We start from the raw sequence: 23,189 nt of genomic DNA, 5'->3' as shown, positions 1-23,189 counted from the left end.
GGAGACGACAGTGCATGCTGCTCAAGAAGAGAGTCAAGTAGTACTAGTGAAGTCCGTGAGTCAAGTATTAGTTTGCGCCCTGCACAAGTAAAGAAGTAAATCCTGGCTGTGTTAGTGTAGAGAATCTACCCACACTAGGCCACAGCTGTAGTATAGTGCCATTAGTGGATCAGGGCCTGGGGGTAGTCATGATGTGGGGGGTAGATAAACATGGGAAACGTGTCAAGGTTTCAAATGGTGTGATGTTCACTACAACAAAATGTAGATCTACATGATGTATAATGTAGCGATAACACCACGCCTTCGACACTGCAGCCGCGGGATTCGCTTTCAGCGCGCAATCTCTCACTGAGAGTCTCAGTCATGTGCTACGAGTACGACTTTCAGGACAGGAGTTGCGAAGATTTACCATACACGTACCGCCCCCCCCCCCCCCCCCCTGTGACCCCAGGCCCTGCTAATTGTTATCCTATATTTTCCTTTCCCAGCTCCCGAAGTAGCTTGATAATAAAACTAACACTTTACTGCTTATACTTTGGGTAACATGTAAGCTTGGCAATGATGGCCTGCAGTGCAGGCGCAGTGGGATGGTCTAAGACCATCATTGAGAAACAGAGGGTACCAGATTGAAGTCCTCCTGGGAAGCAGGAGGATTTTTTTCCGGCCGTGCTGCCGCCCACAGTTGAACTCGTGGCCGGCCTGGCACGAGGGAAACATGGATGCCGGTATTTGACCACTTTGCTGGTGGGCTGATCTACTAATACTATACTCACCTGCCACCGCTTTAGGAGCTGCATCTGCGCCTTTGATCCTTGCAGGATGGTGGTGTACCTACGGATGCTGAAAACTCAGTCCAACCGAGTCTCAAGCGAACCTTGAAATGTTTTTTTGTAATGATGCCCTGCGTCGCTCCAGCGAAGAAGTACAGTCATGTACATGTAATTTGAAGCTGACTCAAACACAAACGGTCAAACATTCTGGAACAGCAGCAGCAGCGCTCTCTTGGCAGAGGCAGAGCAGTGTGCATGGCATATGGTGCAACGACGGGAATCGGATTACGGTCTGCCCCTACCACTCCAGATCTGTCATCCAGTCAGTTCGGAGCGTGCGTTTACGAGATGAGTAGGCTGGCATACTAGTAGTACTAATATTTCACAACACCAATAGCGTGAAACCATGAATTTCTGAAGAACCAACTTGTAGTATAATGAAGACAAATCTCCATGGGCCCCGCCCGGGGCTAAACAATATCTGCCTCTGCTATACTAGGCTAGGCCTGGTGATGCCAGATGCCACCACTCTGCGTGAGCACCACACCTGTAATGCCAGCCGCTGTGAGTGATATTCCCACCACCAGGACTCGAACTACAGGCCTAACTCGAACCAGAGATCAACCCACGTCCACGGCTTATGTGGCCAGCGATGCTCTACCAGTAAGCTATGGTGTTGTCGTCATCCAAGTGGGTCCGCTCAACATTCTCACGTTCCTGTTGCCTTTTTTTCTTCCTGTTTTCATGGTGTGAAGAGGCCGGCGAGGTGGCGTTTGCTGGGCCACATTCTTCGTTTGCTAGATGAGTGTCCAGCAAGAATGGCAATGGAGTACTACTTCAGGGACAAGGATGCCAAGAAATGGAGGGGCCGACCCCGCACCACTATCCAGTCGGTTCTCTCAGCCGATCTGAAGATGTCAGGCAATGGTCAACTTGATAACCTGCACGACCTACAGCGCCTGCACCAGATCGCGCAGGACCGCGGCAGGTGGAAGGAGTTGTGCAGTGCCCTGTAGTGCAAGGCCTATGCGTGGTTCAAGGTGTTTCTGCCCGTAACTACATTATCATACCATCTACAGTCAGAAGATTAACTATTACACTAGACTCGGAGGTTTTGCATTCCGAATTTCGGAATGATTTTCGACTGTGCTTTTCCGAAAAAAGCGCGTTCCGAAAAACGGTATTTTCAGTGTTTTGCATTCCGAAAATCTGATTCGACTTCGTTTCCAAGGGTTGCCATGCAAAACAAAATGGAGAGCGTCGAAGGGGTTGAGCAGGATCAAATCCAAGGGCGCAGGTCAAACTGAATTTGGGTGCGGTTCGAAGACGAGGACGGACTGATGCTGGACCAAGTGATCCAACAGCTGAAGACGAGGTTGGTGAACTACTGTCTTGTACTGTCAGTAGGCTCCATGGCAAAGGAAGATAGAGTGTGATGGAGTGTGAGAACAGCAAAAACCAGCAAAAATCAAAACTACATACGTGGAAAAAATTTCAAATAATCGAGGGCAGCAGAAAGCAAAAATACAAACATGAAAAATACACTTTTTTGTATTCAAATATGCACTCCCAAACATGAAAGAGCCGAAAATCCATTTTCGGAAAACCATGCACTTTCGCCACCACACTTCCGAAAGTTCGACTACTTTTTCGACTGCTGCCGCCACATTCCGAAAATAATTCCGAAATTCGGAATGCAAAACCTCTCTACTATCTACAGGAACAAACGGAATTATTGGTCATGTGACTAAATTCATGCAAAATGTGATCATGGCATGTGTATAATACTATACCTACATGTACATGTAGTAGAACCAACATGGCCGCCATCATGTCATGTGACTAGATACAAGGTTTCCTCAGAGTCTCAGCCGAGCCTCATCGCACTCTCCAGCGGAGCAATATGATATCCCATCATGTAGAACTACTAGTGTTAGAGAGGTTAAAATGCGCGTTATTTCCGACGTGACGCGCAATTATTTCACGTCAAATATTCCAAATTTCCACCTGAGCTGCATGCAGGTCACTCGCGTTGTTTTTCGACCCACGAGCCAAATAACGTGAGCTGAACTTTCGCGTCACGTCAGAGATAACGTGGATCTTAACCTCTCTATCAATACGATCATATTACTCGTAATCAGTTAGCAAAAATAAGAAATAGAGGTTGCGACTTCGGCGATGATTTTGTTTAGGAATGGGTTTGCTCCCACACTGGAGCTCGCGCTATTCCGCCGACGACTTGACACTTGACTGACTCACGACTGCCATCCAGAGAACACCAGAAGTCCATCGAACCTTCGACTCGGCTAACCTGCAAGAAAGCACCACTCCCTGCTCAATACACAGTGTTTCGGGGAATTCACCCCTCATCAGTTGAGCTTGAGTAGGCTGAGGAAGATTGCGCCTGAAGAGCACCACTTATATGGTGCTGTCCAGGCACAAACATCACCAGGGATACAAACTTACAGAGACACTCCGTTTCCAGCGCGACAAACACCTCGTGAACACCAGATAGCAGCGTGAGTCAGTTATCGCTCCTGGACGGTGAGAACAGACGAAGAGGACCCTCGGTCATTCTCAACGCTGTCACCTCCAAACCACCTAGTCGTTTTTCCCTCTCCCGAACTGACGGACCCTTTCCCCCCTAGTTTCAACCGGCCCTAGGACCACAAGAAGCTTTTTTATTGTTGTTATTATTATTATTATTATTATTTGTGCTCCCGCGTCAATGGGCTCGCCCAAATTCGCTTGCACCGAACCATGCGAAAAAAGGCCACCAGCAGGCAGGCAGGCAAAGAAAAATAGAAAATGGTGTCACATAAACTAATACAAACAAGAATATCATTATTGATGACATTAATATACTGAATGAATGGCAAAGGCCATGTGAATACGGATAATACGGATAATCAGAGTACCAACAACAAAGAATGTAGCTCAAACCATTGCAGTGCCAACTTCCTTCACCAGTACTCTGCCTTGTACGCATCTGTAACTGCGTTGCACAGATATGTCCATTCACGGCGATCCAGTGCTCGCTGAGCCATCAGCTGCAAGTCCCCTGGAGTCCTCAGACGGCAGCCGACTCGCTCCGCGTCTTGATTCAGCAGGACTGGTAGCGTGATCCGCGGCCGCCCACGGTATCCCGGCACGGAGCAGCCAAAGAATCCACTCATGGCCTCCCTTGCCGGTGTGTGCTCATCTGATCGCAGGATGTGGCCAAACAACCGCCATCTTGCATTCACCAGAATGTTGCCAAGTGGAGCAGCACTGCAGCGCTCGTAAACCAAATCGTTCGACAGTCGGTTGGGCCACCTGATACCCAAGATATGCCGAAGTTGCCGCCGATGATACGATTCCAGCGCTTCAATTGTCTGTCGAGTGATGCCCCATGTGGAGCAGTTGTAAAGCAAGACAGGTAACACGAAGCAGTTATACAGCCGGACGCGCACCTCCAGACTCACTTGGTCTCTTCTCTTCCATAACTGGCAGAGGGACTTAAACGCTATCGCCGCAAGCTGCTTTCTGCGGGTGACATCCTCTGCATCACCAAGGAGAGAGCCGAGTTTCTTGACCATACGCCATGGCTCATCAGCACGATCGGCCTCTCGCTGGATGGCTGTGAATTCTGTCTTGGTCTGGTTGACGGTAAGGGACCATGTACCCAAGATGGTGGCAACTTGTGGCTCTAACATCCGAAGCCAATCACTAGAGATACTGATGAAGTCCACATCATCGGCGTACTCCACATCGTACGGAAGATGCCGGGCCACAGGTGCAGCCATTCGCTGTCGCACATCCTGCAGGGCAGCTTCCAGGTAGATCACGAATAGAATTGGCGACAAGGAGTCGCCTTGCGGGGTACCAATGTTAGTGGAGAAAGAGCTTGATGTTTCCGTGCCCAGTCTGACTGCCAAATTCGTATCTGAGATCAGGTAACGGATCAAGCGTACCTCGTCTTCTTCCAAGAATCGCTGAACCACGTCCATCAACTGTCCTCGCCTGATCGTGTCAAAGGCACGTGACATGTCGATGCCCAGTATGCTGAATGAATGACCAGTGGTACCGCTGGGTCGTAGCTGCTAACCACCGATGGCACCAGACCACATCAGCTGTTGACCTTCCTGCACGAAAACCACTTTGGTTCAGTGATAGGAAATCGTTTACGGCTGGCGAGATGCGCTTGAGGACTACCAGCGACATGACTTTGCGTAGAGTTGTCAGGAGGATGATCGGTCGCAGACTGGTTAAAGCACCCACCGGCTTTCCGGGCTTCTGGAGAGGTATTAGTGTGCCATGACCGATGAATGGCTCTACCCGGTGTTGCTGAAATAGGCTGTTGATGCATCGGCTTATGACGGGAGCAGTGGCATCGGCTGAGTACTTCAACAGCTCACCCGGGATGTTGTCGGGTCCTGCAGCTCTACCGTTGTTGAGTCTTGCTAGTGCTGTTTTCACTTCCTCCGTTGAAACGGGATGCTGCAGCGGTCGAGGTTCCCCAGTGAAGGATCCAAATTGCTGAATTGCAGAGTCACTGAGCTGCGATGAGAAATGATTCTTAATCTCCAAGCTTGCTTGCTTATCATTACATATGATCTTGCCCTGGCTGTCCTTAACGACGACTTTCTGCGATGGCTTTCGCCGGAGCAAGTGTACAGCTTGGAACATCTGGGCCCCATCCTTGAGCCTCTCTATCTCCTCTGCTCGCGATATTAGTTCATTTTCTCTGTTTGTGATGGATCTGTTCCTGATATCATGCAGGATTCGATTCCGGTCAGTCCTCAACATTTCTCGCTCGATTGGGTCATCACTGCCCTGAATACGGAGTCGGACATCTCTCTGCATGCAGGAAAGTCTCTCGATCTCTGGGTCATGGTGACGATGACTGGTCTTGGCTGTCACACCCACAATCTCTTTGCCCGCGTGGAAGATCTCTGCAGCTATTGCATCCCATCCGGTGTTGGGCTGATCTTCTGACACCCTCTGAATTCTGTCTGAGATGGCAAATGTTAGCTGATTCTGCAGTTGTGGATTCCCGGGTAAACGATGCACTGCTAGGCGATCCACCTTCTTCTGGCTGCTCCGCGCCGCCCGACCCCATATGCCGAATACTCGAGGTAAAAGCGTGCGAGCCACCACAATCCTATGATCTGATGTGACTTCCGTTCCATTGTAACTTCTGGCGTTGGTGAATAGTCTCTTTTGCGATTGACGGCACAGAATATAATCAATTTGGTTGTAAATGTTGACAATCTTGCCACTGGCTCTGTCAAGTCGCTGTCCTGTCCATGTGGTCCTGTGCCTTGCAGAGTGGCAGAACGCTGTGTTTGATAAGAATAATCTGTTAATTTCACAGAACTGCACTAGCGTCTCTCCGCTGACATTTCTGATTCCACGCCCATGGCTGCCAATACATGATTCGTCCTGCTGCTTCGTTCCAGCTTTCGCGTTGAAGTCTCCAACAACAAAGAAGAGGGAACTCGAGTCCACGTCATGTATAGCTCTGGTCAAGGTATCGTAGAATTCATCCAATTCAAAGTTGTTGTCTCTGCAGCGAGCTGACGTCGGGGCATACACATTCAGGATACTCAATGTCGATTTTTTTCCCAATTGTAACGAAATTCCAGCGACTCGGTCAGAAACGCTCCAAACTCTCTCGACTCTCGGCTCCAAGCTGCTTCTTACTGCAAATGCCAGACCATAATGACGACAGGTTGGCGACAGCGTGTAAAGAACATAGCCACCACAATACTCTTGCCTCGTTTCACAAATTTTAGTTTCCTGCACGGCACAAACATCAATTTTGTACTTGGCCAAATCACGACAGAGCGCTTCACGTTTGACTTTCGACGATAGACCACGTACATTGAACGTCGCTAAACTAAATTGGCTTCCTTCCTGTCTGAAGAAGCCCCCATCCACTAGGTTCGATAGAGACATATCCCAAGAGAGGGAGAGAAGGAGTCACCCTCCTCAGCCAAGTATTAAATTGTTGTTATTGGAATCTCTAAATTCCGGACCGCTGAAGGTGTTTTAAAATTCTTTTTCAAATCGTGCTAAGCCCGTTCAGACCATGTAAAAAGACTCAGCGTCTTTTCAGAAGTATGTTGATCTTCTAATCAGCAAACGCTCTCATAGATCTGCATCGCTTGTGTTGTATAACTGTGTTTACTGGGTTCCTTTCTTGCCATTTTCCCATTCATCCCTTACATGTCTTGACTTTTGAAGTTTTGATCATCATTGTTCTCAACCCACCCACTTACTCCGATATCGGCCCTCTTAAGAGTTGGGTTCATCACTGTTGAGGCTTCCGATGGAAAATAAAGAATACTACTAATACAATTATGTGAAAAGAAAGCAAACGAGATAAGAATATTGATCAGTTTGAGGGGAGTCGAAACAGGAAAATCCTGAAGAAAAGCAGTGATTGCCACCGTGCAGATAAACTGTGCTGATAGCGAGAAGTACCAAACGGAGAGGAGTCAGGGAAGAATTGAGAAGTACACACGTACAGTTTAAAAGCAGGGACCGAAATGTTACATGTTGTTGTTGTTGAAATTTTATTTTGTATCGCAGACCAAACGGGCAATGGTGCCCAATATTATGATGGCGATAAAGTAACGGCCGAGAGCCAAGGATACAACAAGCAAGCCTCCACGAAAGAGAGAAAAACACAGATAACACAGACTGCAAATACTCAAAAATAAAAAGGGAAAGGGAAAAAAGAAAAATGTCATCCGTAGCTTCTTGAGTGCAACAGCTAGTACAATACTCACTGATGTGATACAGACGTTTTGGTCCTTTCTTTAGTTTTAGATTTACTCCTTGGCTCTCCATCCAGTCTTGCTTGTGAAGTACATGTGCAGTGTTCGTGTTCATTGTATGTCGAACGGACAGTATGTCAGGTGACGGATCAAAGACATCGTAATGGAAAATGAAGAGTAAAAACTAGAAAGTCGCTGTCTGAACAAATTGTAGCAGTGCAAGATGCTTCTTGCCTCCGCATAGCCTAGAAGGTCAGGACACTGCTGAGCACAGGCTAGCTGCACAGTGTCTTCCCGTTTGTCTTGTCCGCTGCTTGTTGCCGCCACCTGGAAATGTCTACCATGGTCTTCACGGGCACACCCAGCGTATTGAATACCTGTACGCCGGATTTCAGCTGAGCGACCAGACAGCCGCCAGGGCCGCGAGAGGTCACGCCACTGCCGCTGGACAGCGTGGTGCGTGCGGTGGTTGATGTGAGTGAGCAGTGCAAAGGGATCCTGCTTCAGCTCCATCCTTAGGACTGTAGCGATATGCGCCAATGTACATGTACATGCAGACATTGTGGTAGCATATTCGACGGCGTATAGATCAAGATGTGGAAATACATGACCTCTTAGGCTTTTGGTCGGGGGAGCCAACTACACCAGGCTTGCACAGCGCTTGGTTAGGACTCTTAGGAGCCCCTCCTCTGGACTACCTTTGCCAGTTTTGTAGCTGTTTTCCCACCATGAATTTTGTCTTCTGACTTTCTTGATAGCCCCATGATACTGTATGGATGTATCATTTGTAAAACACACACACACGCGCGCGCGCGCGCGCACACACACACACACACACACACACACACACGCACACCACCACCACCATCACGCAACTGCGGCCACGCTTAGCCAGTACAGCCTAATCTTCAGGAATGGGAAGAATAGGAAGAGATAATATTTTAGTCAGACTGAGTCCGAACATGGAGGGCTGTCAATCATCTCATTGTCACCCTTACTAATAATAATTTATGAACACCCTCTCTGCTCTCATCATCCGGGCGGTGGTCGTTTGGCGCACGATGTCTGTTTTACGATCCCCGGCAGGAAGGCGTTCGACTGTCGAACTGCTTCCGTTCGCGCCAACAGGAAGCGGACGCGGACACGACTGATCCAGGAATCTCACCCTCGCCGTTACTCTCGGGCCGGGCGGTGGATTACGTTCAACTAGGACACGACTACCGCGACGAATGCCCCGAGGCTTCGAATTCACGCTTCGCCGCCGCTGAGTGGTGGGCACCAGGTCTGCAGGAGTGTGCTTCGGTGGCGCGCTAGTTCGATCATCCCTCGCTCGACTCGGCTTGTACAGGGACGGCAAGGAGTTGCATCGCGTGCTGATGGGCTGCGGCATTCGGCAATGACTGGACGGCAACTCCAAGAGATTGCCGGCGCTGCCGGAGCAGCCAATAGCCATGTTAGCGCCTGAGCTGAACGACTTGCCCGCAATCCAGCAACGGTGGAGAGCCGTGGAGCGGAGGTCCGACCCGCTCCGACCGTGCTGGCCAGAGGCGCCAGCCGATGCGCAACTACTACTAGCTAGAGTGCTCGCGCTGCTAAATGGGATACTGCGTGTGGCCAGGGCACTGCGTCTAGCGGAACCGCGGCCATCAGGTTCACGGGAAGTACTGCTTCTGCTGCTGGCGGTGGTTTGAGAGAAGGTCTCCATTTCACACACTGCAGCAGGATGTGTCAAAAGCGAAACGCAACAGTTGCTTCTGGATACTAAACTAACACGCACTGTTACTTCTGGGTGATGGCTGGCCAACGACCACCAACAATGAGAACAGGATAGGAAGAGTGAAAAAGGAGAATGCATGCGAACCGGGGGAGCTACGTATACACCGACCTACTGCATTGATGAGGTTGGATTTCTCTGCATGCCCTGAATTGATGAACTCTCGTACTGCTGTATTTCCACCTCAGTAAACATAAAAGTAGGATTTGGTCATGTTGTAACGCATCCATGACTGACAGCCTGTGGGTGGGGTGTCTTTACAATGGCTGATGGTAGACCTACTCAGTACACACTGTACTGGTGCTGGTGTCACGTGGTGTGGTGCAAGTACAGTACAGTCAAATGGTTATGTCATAACTAGCAGACGTTACGTGATACAGTCATGTACAATCAAAAGGTCATGACGTAACTCCTTGCTCACAGTCAGTCACACGGAGTCACAGTCTTTACTACTTGGGTAGGGAGTCACGTACATGAAGTAGATCTACAATCATGTACTTGAAAGTGCGTAACGTCGTTGGTGAAAAATGAAATCCAACCACCAGGATAAAGCACAGGCACTGCACGAGCGAAACTAATAATTACTTCTCTTACTTGGTCTAAGCGGGTTGTGTTTCTAAACAATAATAATTATTATTGTGTTGCAGGTGGTAACGCGCGTGTGCGAACAAACCTTACTAATGTCTTACAATGTACATGTACGTCATGTAAGTACAATAATTACGTCATGATTGTAGGTCTACGTTCACAGTGCAAAGGCCAGTGTTACTGTTAGTAGTATGGTGTATGTATGCAGCGTGTCTCCCCGGATCAGTTGGATTCATGAAGTATTACTATAGTCGTACACAAGAGAGAGAGATTGGAAGCTTTGTTACAACTCTGAGTTTCACGTATTACTACGATCATCAGGCAACTGATGGATCCAAAACGGGCAGCCAGAACATAAGGGGAGCAAGGTGGGAAATTCTCAGGGGTATCATGGGCGACGCGTATCATAGTGCAAGAGAAGTATTAGTTGTAGACTACAGTATTTCATGTAGGGGTCGCGGGTTCGAGCCCCGCAGTCGCACATCTGACTGCAAAATCCCCACGCCGCAGCTCACCAGATCAAGGTGTGGGTCCTCTGCACTCAGCAGGGTCAACAGGTCAAGTCGAGCGAACTGTAACTCCCGGTGCCGAAAAGCGGGCTCACACCCCTACATGGCTGCTTCCCGGGCCTTGTCTAACCCCCGAGACGAAATTCGAAAAATGGTAGTAGCCGACGGGCCGAAAAAAAAAGTATTACATGTACATGTAAATACCCCCTACTGTATTTCACCCTTTGAGGCTCGATAGAATCATGCTACGATGACCCGACTTGTAAATTTGAGATCCTTTTTTTTCTGCTCGTCTTGACCCTGCCTCCCCTCATTGCTACTTCCATTTTCGTATTTTTATTTTCATTTATTTTTCTCTTCATTTCTGACTCTTCTTTAATACTGGTTGTCATCGCTTCCATAATATTGGGCAGAACTGCCCGTTTGCCTTGCGATGTAAAATAAATAAACAACAACAACAACCCAAGGAATAGTGACCGCGGAGCTACACTGTACATGTACATGTACATGATTGTACAAGTCCCCAACCACCACCTAGTACCTCTACCAACCACCACCTAGTACCTCTACCAACCACCACCTAGCACCTCTACCAACCACCACCTAGCACCTCTACCAACCACCACCTAGCACCTCTATTCGCTAGCTTACTACAGTCAAACCTCTTTAGGACGAACATCAAGGGACCGATGATATTTTGTTCGCAATAACGGGAGTTCTTCTGATTCTACATGTATGTTTTACCCAGTGAATACGCAGGGTTTTATCCAATACAGTTACGAATACTAGTTCTTCTTAGGCAAACTTCTGTCTTATCAGTCGGTTCTTCCTAACGATGGTTTTACTGTACTTGCATTATCTACGTGTATACGTTTTTGAAGTACATGTATTCGATGTAGTACACAATGACCTGAGCAGGGGAGCTGCTTGCAGCACTGGGTCGCAGGGACTAGTAAAAGACCGATAGTTGAATAACACACCCAACTCGCAAGGGAGAAAGACAAAAGAAAAATAGATAATGGCGAGCAGGATGACAGGAAGTAAAAGACCAAGGTGGAACGAACAGGACAGCAATAGACCGATCCCCTTATTATACTGGGTTCGAGCACGGGGGCAACCTCACTCGCGATCGAGCTAGTTTTTGAACGTGACAGCATCTTTGACAGTGTGTTTCAGGTTTGTTTTGGAATGTCTTCTGCTTAATTCAAGTAGTTTGCGATGGCTTCGAGCGGTGCTAAACCTCCTGCTGGTAGGAGCAGAGTCTCCGAGAGAGACATGGACTGTGATGCCGCTGCAGGATTTTTTCAAGGCGCGGGAGGGAACGATCTCGGGCCACAAACAGGAGTTACTCCAGAGGTGAGTTTTTTTGGTGTTGAAATATTCGAATCGCGAATCGTGTTGTGAGATTTATTTTGTGCCTAGGCTACAGCAGACCATTTTCTTTCTCCTTGCGATAGGTGCTGAAGATAATAGTAACCTTTTTCTGGTCTGTCTTTTTCCTCTCCAGAGCCATCTTCTATGAAGGTAACCGTGGTGCTGCCAAGTCACCAAGTCGCGATCAGCAGCCCTGAAGTGGAAAAATCGATTTTCCAACGATCTGGTTGGACATCAGCCACTAAAGTACTCAGTCTGATTTGCCTGTAGTGACAACAGCAGCCATCCTTGGACACCTTGCAAAGACAGGAAAAGCCACTGGTGGAAGCGACTGCTTTGAGGTGACGATAGCAGTGCAGTGGTGATCGCTGTTTTGTCAAGTCGAAGGGCTAGCCAACCCAGAGGAAGCATAAAAAAACGATGAGCAGTGCGTGTTATTTGTTGAGCGTGAAGAGCTAGAGGAGGACAGTGCAAACACATGGACGGAGTGGATGGTGTTTGAAGAACAGTGTGCTGTGTGCCGGCTGGTGGTGATGGTGGTCTTTGTCAGCATGTATTCGTGGTGCTTCTTGTGCTGGAACACTTCTCGCCCAGGAAGGCAGATTGCGTGCTCCCTGGCCCTCAGTTGGCTATGGGGCATTTGTTCCAGGAACATTACCCCAGAGCCAATGATGAGTCGTACCTTTGAAAAGTCGAAGCTTGCTGTTAATCGCAAGCGTAGCGCAGTGGATTGCTCCCTCTTCGAAGCACGAGGGCCAAAGCTTGCCGCTGTCTGCAGCAAAGTGTGTGTGCGGTTCTTTCGAACCTATGAATATACCCCCTGCACGTTCAGAGTGAACTATTTTCTAGTATTTAACATCCTCAACCCGCCACCACCATGCGCTCTTGGCCGAACTAATGCACGAAGCATAAACACACCAGCACAGCAAGGACACTTCCGTTGACAGATATTGTTTACGCCTCTAGACCGCTGTTTCTTTTCTTCGAGCTCATCGTTAGAGGAGGATAGTAGGAGGATACTAATGATGATATAATAGAAGATGATAGACGGTTTATGGTCCGATATTGATGATTGAAGATCTTAGAAAGCAATGACAGTGATTGCGAAATGGATAATATTATCATGATTATATGCCAGTCTGGTAATGCGTTGTACTTGTGGACAGTATTGAAATCATCACTGCATTCGATGCAAATATTGGTATACCTTTGGTTTCAGTATTGGAAAAAAGAGTAAGAGAACCTGGTTGCTTTGGTTGCATCTGCGACTGGCTACCGGGTGTTGTGATCAGCAATGTTACCATGGGAGAAAATAAGAGCGCAAGGATCTGTTGGGTCTTTTTGTGCCGGTGCGAGAACCCTAAGTGCATGGCAAAATAGAACTGTTTCATCCACAATGCAGAATGTCTTGCGGTACATGGCATTGATGACTGAACATCTCGCCAGCTCGCCCAAATGGGGATCATGCCCAAACGGAGGAACAAGACATCTTTCCAGCTCAGCTAGCTATATAGTATATACCGTGAAACGGATGATTAACTTGTGCCTCGCATGACAGCTTCTGTCCCATTCGGCCCAGGCTTAGACACATCAATGCCAATAGCAGCTGATCCTCCATTACATGCTCATTGGCGATTTAAGGCCACCTCCAACTGTATCCGCCGTCCCTCAGCTTCCGTCTTCGCAGATCTGGCTCGGCGCAGTACATTTTCTCGGCTAGGCTCAAAGAAGTCCCACAGAGCGGTCCAAACACCTGAAGGCAAACCAGTCAGAAACTGGCGCGGCTCAGAGTCTTTCTTCATGTTATTGTACGTAAGCTGTTTTTCGGCTTTCTTCACCCCATCGTCCAACTGCTCCACGAGACGCTGTACACGAGCTCTACTTGCTGCCAACTCCTGATGCAGATGCTGCACTTCCATTATAGGACCAAACTGCACTAAGCCAGGTTCCTTTCCAACTCAAAATGCCGTTGCCTCTCAGCAAAATACTGGTTTGCGAGCATGGGGAGCTCGTGATGCAGACGCTGCACTTCCATGACCGAACTGCACTAGGCTCAGCAAATACTGTTTTGCGAGCATAGGGAGCAGAGCGTCCAGACTCCACTCTCTTGCGAAAAGCAAACCTGGTACCGTAGGACAGCTGTTTGGTTTCCTGGACTCATCCTGCCCTTGTAGAGCTGGGCAAAACGATTTCGACTTCGGGATCGAAATGATCGCTGCATCTCAAATATTCAGAGTGACCCTAAAACTACGTCCTTCCTCACGGGGAATAGCCTGGATCCGCTTGCTCCAGGCCGCTGTGGCTCCACACGACGAAAGGAGTGAAATGACTTGCTTACTTCGTCCTCCTGTTCTGACAGTGAGGAACGCAGCAATGATCCTGAGAAGGCATCCTGAAGTCGTAAAAAGGAAGACGTCTAAACAAAAACAAAACAGCTCAAATCAAAAGTCCTTGTGGTATTTTTTGTAGACAGGCTTGCACTGCGTGTAGATTTCGCGTGCTCTGCACTTCGCATGCGAGAAGTCACGCAAAGCCGAGGTGAGGTTGGTCGTGTGTGTGCAGCAGGATCCCACGCGACTGCGGAGTTGCCCCCTTGCTCGAACCCAGACAATAATAAGGGGATCGGTCTATTGAGTGGCCCTCATCGCCACTGCTGCTTATGCAGCCCCACTCAATCGCTGTCCTGTTCGTTCCATCTTGGTTTTTTCCTTCCTTTCATCCAAGGCTCGCTATGAGGTGCTGTAGACTCCGCTGACCTATCGTTGTTGTTGTTGTTGTTGCTATAGGCTCCGCTGACCTATGCCAGCGGAGCCTATAGCAACAACAACAACAACAACAACAACAACAACAACAACAACAACAACAACAACAACAACAACCAAAGGCTATGGTATCGGCCTCAATACCAGCAGCACACATCAGAGATAGGATAAACATACTGTAGAAGAAGAAGCAAAAAACCGAAGCAGTTGTATTTTTTATTGCATTTTCATCTACAGGTAGTATTGTGTTCGTTTTGCCCGTAAACGAGGCTTGATAATATACCAAAAAAACCGAAGCAATCATCTCAATCCTGAACCCTCTACCTCCTATTGTCATTCAATGACAATAGGAGTTAGAGGGTTCAGGATTGAGAAAAAAAGTCGAATGGGAAGAGACAGCAGGCAAGGACTCGTGAGTGAAGCAGGCTGAGTAGTTGGTGTCAAAGTAACAGACACGACAGTCACCTGCCCTGCATGCATGTACATGTGCATGTGCATGTACAGTCTGTATCGGCTATAGCGTACCCTTTTGATTTCCGTGATTTTATCACTATAACCGATGCATCACTATTATGCGATACGATCCATTTTTTTCGATCGACACATGAAAGGCAAGGAAATACTTCCAGCATGGCGTTTTGACAAATGAGCATGCTGCATAGTTGACAGTGCCCGCATTTCCATAAAAAAATTCTGTTATGTACATGTACATGTGTCACTATCAAAATAAGCAACGTGAAGAAAGTAAAAAATAGGGCCTTTGATATTATTGCAACATGTATTTTAAAGTTATCACTATAGCCGATAATAATATAGTGTGTTATGCATGTTTTGATTCTTTTGTTGCCATCATAATATCCGATATATCATTACATCCGATAATATTGGTTATAGTGATATTTGTACTGGATAAAATACGTTTTGCTTTTGATATTTCGTACCAATATCACTGTAGCCGATATATTCTTATATCCGGTCACTCTATAGCCGATACAGACTGTATATGTACATATAGTGTATAGCCCTGACGGAAGGATACAGAGGAGCAGCAGAAGGAAGAGACAGAATGCGATACAGGGAGAGCCAAAAACACTAGAGTAGTAGAGAGTCACACGATGACATGGCGTCGAACTGTGAAACGGTTTGTCTCAACGTTTGCCTATCTAGAGTGTTTGGACCAACACAAACAAACCGTGATCCGCTTATTTGAGCGGCTCTCTCGTTGAGGATATCACGGTGAAACGTGACGAGATGTCCAAAATGGATCTGTAAACATTGTATAATCAATGTAGATGTCACCTTCTGCATGCGACCCGTTTGTGCTGCGAGCAGCGCTCTCACTTCTACATCCGCTTTATGTTCGTAGAACGCTCATGTTTTGATGCAAATCATTGCTTATGCTAGCCTGGTCCCTACATCCCCCGCTATTCATTTTACTCCGCGAGGTTGACCCTTGTTGTTCCGTGGCCCATGACTCGTTCAAAGTCAAAACATCGCTTTCAAGTGACAAGCAAGCAGTCAATGTGTTGACATTTCACATGCCAGTGCGAGACTGGGGTAGTTTGTCGACTAGCATCGCACACATAATTGCTTGCCGCAACTCAACTTCGCTGGCCACCCTTTCTATTCAAGAGACCATGGGACTTTGAAAACTGAAGAATCCTCCCCTACACAGTCTGGACGCTTCGAAGACTACAGTAACGTTAGTACACTGTATAAAGGAAAAGGGGGCTAGTCCGCTGACAATCGCTCTATGCAGTTGCTTGCTACTCACCCAATCAAGGCCAATGCGTAGTTGTTCATGTTCATGTACATGTACATGTACAGCAGTTCACTATCTCAGACTGACGTCAGTAGTTCATGTGTGAATACTTCATGGAATTATTTACGAGTTGTGAAACCATGACGCTTCGGGCCAGTCACCCATCGTCAGAAGGTGAGAATACCAGTACGCTAGACTTGACGCTCGACCTCTTCTATCATTCTAATAAAATTTAATTGTTGGTATTGCACCCAAAATAGAGGTGCAATTTGTAATATTATTGTCTCCTACTGTCGAGGCTATAACTTTATTTTCCCAGGTCCAAATCAACTCTAGTTTTCTGCATACGATTCCTGGTGCTCCTGGCAATCAGATAGTACGACAAACACAAATATGATTTTTTTGTGATAAGGTCTGTTTTCTCATCTGACGGCTCCTATTTATTGCTGCATGTGTATGGTGGACTGTTAGTCATAACTACTTTGAAGTAGTAACTTACTAACTACTTAGTCAAAACTAGTACTTACTTTAAAAATATTAGTACAACATGTAGTAGTAGTATACAGTCGTGTACATTAAATTTTACTTGTAGGTCCTTTTCTCTTAATCATGTACATGTACATGTACATACATGTACATGTACATGTACATGATTAAGAGGCAGTAGGCTTAGGTTCTGTACATGTATTCAACCTTTTCCCAAGCAAGCAAGGAGCAAGGTTAAGGGGCAAGGAAATGTTCAACCCTACCCAGAGTAGGGGGGATATGTACATGTACATGTGCTGTGGAACCTTGCTACTGCTGTACCTTCAGAAACTCATTGAACAGAATCTGCTGCGTTGAACACATCGATTACGTTCAAGCAAAGGCCTTGAAGATTGCTCGCCTGCCGGCAGCCTCGCTGATTCCTCCTCGCCAGGTAATCACGACGGTGATCAAAGTAACCATGCCGGTGGCCATAGTAACCATGCCGGTGGCCATAGTTACCATGCCGGTGACCATAGTTACCATGGCGGTAACAATAGTGGGCCACCAGTTCTTGCTTTGCGATTGACATTGCTTTCCACAAAAATATTGTGTTTCCGCATGTCAATGACATTCTTGTCTACCTTCTCACCAGCTTCTACATGCACGTATTGTCTCCGGGGACGTCAGGCGCGGACTCCGAGTCTCGACAAGCCTCTCAAGGGAACACAGCGAGGAGAATGGGATAAGCCGACAGCAGCGAATGGACGCCCGAAGGCGGCATAGCGTTGGTATCCATGATCCGGTGAGGAGGAGGAGGGGGGCTGAACAGCTGTCCTGTTGCTCACGACCTGAGAGTGAGATCAGCATGTTGTGACTATTCGGGTGCCTGCTCCACACATTGCCTGGGACTCTGGGAGTGTGAGATGACTCATGGCCGTTCCATGCCGTACTGTTGACGACAATTGTTTCAGCTCGACGTGCACACAAACAGTGCTGCTTCACGGGTTCACGAAGTTTCGTAGCGCTCGACAGGCTGATGAGGCACAGTTCAGCAATGTTAGTGCATGATATTAATGCCACTCACTATCTCTGGATCGGGGCGAGATAGGAGCATGAAAATAAACACGCCAGATATAAATTAAAAAACGTAAAACAGATGATGAAAGTCCCAGCGTCTCGGGGATCTACTGTGACGATTTCGACAGCATGGCGCGCACCTACTAGAAACTTTGAAGATCGTATCACCTTCTGATTTACCCGTATCTACAGTAGGTGAAAACAAAATAGGAGCCGCTGACAGATGAATGGAAGGCAAATATCGGGCAAGAAATACAGTTCCGCCTTGTCCGCGCTCGGCATCATGTCTGTGCTCCCGATGTCTCAACCTGCGAATGAGTTTGCACGCAGCAAGGCATGGACTCTTCTACTCCTCTCTGACTCTCCGGGCTCGTGTACCGCGTCGTGCATACGAGTAGTCAACAGACGGTCGAGATTGGATCGTGACTAGATCGCGACTGTGTCGTGAATGGATCATGATTCCTGGTACTAGTAGTCCGTCTGCATGCCCGACAGACAACCACGGAATGAAATAGGGTGTACGAGATCGGTGCTGTGAAATATGCACATGTGTCCCCGACGCATTCACAGGGTAAGATCTAGCAAGAATGGCTGTTTGCTAAGGAACAGGTTTTGCAGGTTTATTGTCAATCCACTGTCCACCTGACCTGAGCACTTTCTAGAAGTCAGAGCGCAACAAACGTACTTGACTGTTGACTATGATCATTATGCTTGGTGATCTCCAGCCATGCAGAGATGCACTGTCATTTCCCTTACGTCCCGATCGCACGCCTGCGCTGCTCCACCCTGCACCTGGACAAAGCGGTTTGACTGGTGAACAAGGACCAAGTGGATCTCCTGCGATATAGCGCTACGGGAAAAAGGGTACTGCAGTGCAGCCTCGTATTGGCAGCCCCAGGCTGTGCATATGGTGTGTGTCAATCTGTCATTGTCAACAGTCAACACCACTCTACCAGTGCGAGTTGTCATCATGTCACAAATTCCAAAAATATGAATTCCTATCTCTTGATTTTAGTTGCACGTAACTCCATCTACCTGAAGATCAATGTGTTTGTTCATGATCAGTTCTTGCTCCCATCTCAGTCCCTGGTGCTTCCCCCAGATTGGCTGCACCACAACGTGCAGCATTACCAACACTTCAGCGCATTCACTCCTCGGTAGAGCTACCAACTTGCCGTGGAAGGCCGCGGAATGACAAGAAGAGTCTGTGTGTGTGTGCGGGTGTGCGGGGTTTTTGCGCCCGAATCTTGGTAGCGATATACCGATGGGTCGACTGAATCGATGTAGATATTCGCCGCGTCTGTATGCTGTTCTTTGCCTGGCGCGAGACTGTGTTACATGTAGGGGAGGAGGAACGGGATAGCATGAGTTACCATGATACCAACCGATTGCTGCACAGATAAGGAAGGCCATCGATAAAGATGGGAGAGCTCGCAATACGCTGCCACTGAATCACACCAGTTCTTCTCCAGTCTACTCCGCTAGAGTCGCCTGGTTGCATGTGTTTGGCATGAGATGGTCGGTGTTTATCCCCGAGTGCTATCCCATCATCGCTAGCCTATAATTATGATATCTACGTCAGCCGTGTGAAGTAATGCGTCATCCATTAATCTGCAAGCGATGGAGTCGATGCAGGTAAGGCACATGTTGTTGGTTTGACAGCATGAAACAAGGTGGAGGACACCGTGTTCGGAAAGGTAAGGCACATGTAGCTCTGGGCACTGTGTTTCAACGTTTGGAAGATCTAGGTGCCTAGATGGTATACTAGTGTTCAATAGATTCAGCAAGAACAGGTGTACGGCTAGCTGTCTTCTCGTTGTACGTCTAAGAAAAGTGCATTACATGTGCAGTACATGTATCTGTACTGCTAACTAAGGTCATGTACTGATGTAGAGCGGGTCCATCACAATCACAATCCTACTGCTGCGAATCTATCCCAGTACACTGTACTGACTCAGTGACTGGCTGTCTGGCTGGGCTGTTCACGCCGAATCATGCCATGGTATCTAACTTTGTTAGCTGGCGTCGTGCCTACGACGCACTAAGTCGAAGGTGCTTCCTTGAGCATCGCACGCTGAATAGGTGTTGCGTGAAGGCTACAGTGTTCGTGTGCTGCTGCGTCGCGCCTGAGACCTGGGCAGGCAAAACTTCCCCTGATGCAGTTACCAAGGTCAGTATCTTCATATTGGTAGGGGGTGAGGTTTGGCAATCAATGATGTATCGTTGGCTAGCCAATCAGCGGCGGGAAGGGGGGAAATGCGCCCTGTGAGTCACCCACCACGTAATGCACTGCACACCGAGTATTCTGTCAGAATATAGTTCATGGCAATGCTCACATAAGGCTACAGACAACACTCAGCATGTTTATCATACTGTGGAGAGAGTTACGCCCCACGCTCCGCCTTTGAACGAGAGAGGGCTGGAACCGCAGCATTCCTGAAAAAGACAAACCTTGGACAAAGGAATTACGCGAAATAGCCCCGTCTCAACATGCATTGTACCCAAGTAGCGGCTGCACTGAGGTATAGAAACAAAAGAGCCAGAAAAACCGAAGCACCAGTCGACTTTCGCTCAGTGTCAAATTGTCCGACGTTCTGCAGCTTTCGCCTTTCAATTTCAGAACTAAACTTTCCACTTTGAACTAAAGTTAATATCGAGTAGAATGTCCTGCATGCACAGCAGTATGTCCAAGACCCATCCGCTCTCTGCCAGACCACGTGACGTTTTTGTCTTCTTTGCCTGTATTAGTGTGTGCGTGAGAGATGCTGTCTTTTGTGCAACCGTGCCAAGGAACGCGATCATCAGTCTCAACCTTACTAAGCCTGTCATTGCCGTCGCCGAACAGGCGAAAGTGGAAATCCAGAAGCAGAGCGAGACGCCAACGGCGCTACCGCCATCTTTTCACCCCCTCCGCCCTGAAACCGCCACAGCTACAATCGTGAACAGGGCCCTTGCAAAGCGGGAAAAGGCGCGCCACATCCATTATGATGCTACCGATCTGATGGAGAGCATCGGACTAGCCAACCCATCAGCACAAGCGGTGTTGAAACATCATCATCGCCAGCAGCGGGGTGCATCCCAACTATGCGGTGACTGTCGCGTGGTCACGTCGGCCGACATCACAGCGCCAATGGTGGGCGAGGGTTGCGTGGAGCAGGCGCCGGTGCGTGTACCGCACTGCGCCGGCTCCTGTACTAGCGCATCGTGGGGGTATGTAGACGGCCGTTCTAGTGAGATGGGATACGAAACCTGGTCGTCCTGCTGTATACCAGTTCAAAAGAAGAACACGTCAGTACACTTTGACTATTGCGATACTACGGGACAAGGAAAGGAATATCGCACAAAGGAGTTCGACTTCGTCACGGAGTGCGGTTGTGTCCCATCGCCGATATTCCGCGTGCCAATATCTTCATTCAAGCCACAATATTGGCCGTGGTGATTTCGTTCTTGATAAAATAATACTGAACTGCCTTACTGCAACTGTACCTACCGTTTCTTTCACTTCGGGAAACAACAATCACAACAAATTTGGGCCGATTTACAGTAAAACATGTACAAATGCGTGTTTGATAGCAACCCCGGCAGTCCATTCTATCATCAGCAAACGGAGTGCCAGTTTGATTTTGCGTGAGTTTCACCATATTCGTGAGTTTAAGTACTAGTATGCTGTTTGTTGCCGCGAACGCGCGGAACAGTTCTTTATTATTAATTTTTTAACTGTCCTGTTAGTTTCACAGGACTACAAATTGTAGCTACAAGTATCAGCTGTAAAGACCCTATTCTGCCATATACCGGTATAAACAGAGCATTAGGCTAAAACAGGATCTAACACGCGCAGGAAAACAGCTAGATCTACTTCGTGATATGCTTGGCTTCAACTCTATCCTATTAATTTTAAATTATCACACGTCGGTCTCATCACTTCAGCAACGATGTTCAATGTATATATTATAAGTATAACGGTATCATTATGTTTCCCACCATAGACAATGCCTCATTCTTTCATCTCCTTTTCTCCTGCAGTAGCCCACGCTGCTCACTAACCTAGGCAAATGCCCTTGCTCCCCACGCTTTCAACTCATCTCATGTCCTTCCTTCATTGATTAACTTCATGGAATCTTCCTTGTTGGCCACGAGCCACAGTGAAAGTCAATGCATCAAAAAGACGTATGAAGGGCTGGGGAAATAGCGGGAACCAACACCAAGAGAATACGAATTCCACCGACATCAGGACCGACAAGGAGTGCTAAAGCGAACAGTCCGCTTGCGACTAGATCAGTCTCAGCACCTTGCCGAACAATGCCGGCGGAAAAATGGCAACATCTGGTACTGCTTCTGTTTCTACCTTTTAGGCATCGTCAGAGACAAGGATCCTTGTCTCTGACCATGGACAAGGATCCTTGTCTCTGACCATGGACAAGGATCCTCTCTCACCATGGACAAGGATCCTTGTCTCTGGCCAAGCCTAAATGCAGAAACGCGTAAGACAATAAATGAATGGATAATATACTAACGTTATGGTGAAAAAGGAGGACAACATGTTACGAGTTATGACTAACTGTCCACCAACGTAACCAGATCTTAGACAGTCAGCGAGTGTGACAAAATCCATTTTCGCCATAATGTAATTGGCTCGCCATCCGAGTTATATAATATACTAGTAAAGACTTGACCTCCTTGCTGTGTGTGTTTGCTGTGTCGGGGGACCTCACCATCATCCCACTGCTATGTTTCATGCATGTTTGGTAGGTAGATAAAGACACGGAGCAGAATGCAAGGAAGTGCCTGCCATATCCTATGCACAGGGTTGGTATGCTCTGCCAATATCACTGCTTTTTCGAGAATTATCTGCCAATTGTTATACCGGTATGTACCTTGAGGTTCTTTTAAACATTTGAGGGATTGAACGTGGGAAAGCCTGCAGAAACATTGACTGCCACCACCGAGACCTGAACCAAATACCATGGCAACCGTCCGGATCTGGTCGGGATCGTCCCGATATGTGGAGGTGCATTGCTAGCCTAAACTGGCGAAGTTTCTGGTTCAACGAGAAACCTTCGCAGTTTAGGCTAGCGATGCTCTAACCACTGAGCTTTGGTGTACATGACTATACATGTAGCTGTCATCCAAGCACAGACTGTTCCTGATGATTACAACTACAAGGAGCACATTCAGAACCTTGATCACCGGCCGCCACGGCACTATAACTTACATGTACGTCAGACTCTCGACTACATGTACAGTCAACTTCGCTAATAATGACTACGGATATAACGACAATTCGCGAATAACGACAGAATTTCCATGCCCAGAGCAAAGTCCCATCCCACATGTAATACAT

The 23,189-nt window shown here is 47.8% G+C and overlaps 1 long non-coding RNA gene across 1 annotated transcript; it reads left to right on the top strand.

Annotated features, from left to right (window-relative positions):
- Positions 1-11,486: 11,486 nt before the first annotated feature.
- On the top strand, positions 11,487-12,969 carry LOC135829661 (uncharacterized). Its single transcript, XR_010555886.1, has 2 exons — positions 11,487-11,761; positions 11,913-12,969. It is a non-coding gene; the product is annotated as an uncharacterized LOC135829661 (long non-coding RNA).
- Positions 12,970-23,189: the final 10,220 nt, after the last annotated feature.

The sequence above is a fragment of the Sycon ciliatum genome, chromosome 13, assembly GCF_964019385.1.
Source record: "Sycon ciliatum chromosome 13, ocSycCili1.1, whole genome shotgun sequence".
In the NCBI taxonomy this organism is placed as follows: Eukaryota; Metazoa; Porifera; class Calcarea; order Leucosolenida; family Sycettidae; genus Sycon; species Sycon ciliatum.
The sequence above is the reverse complement of the archived record's forward strand: the minus strand, read 5'-3'. Positions and strand labels throughout refer to the sequence as shown.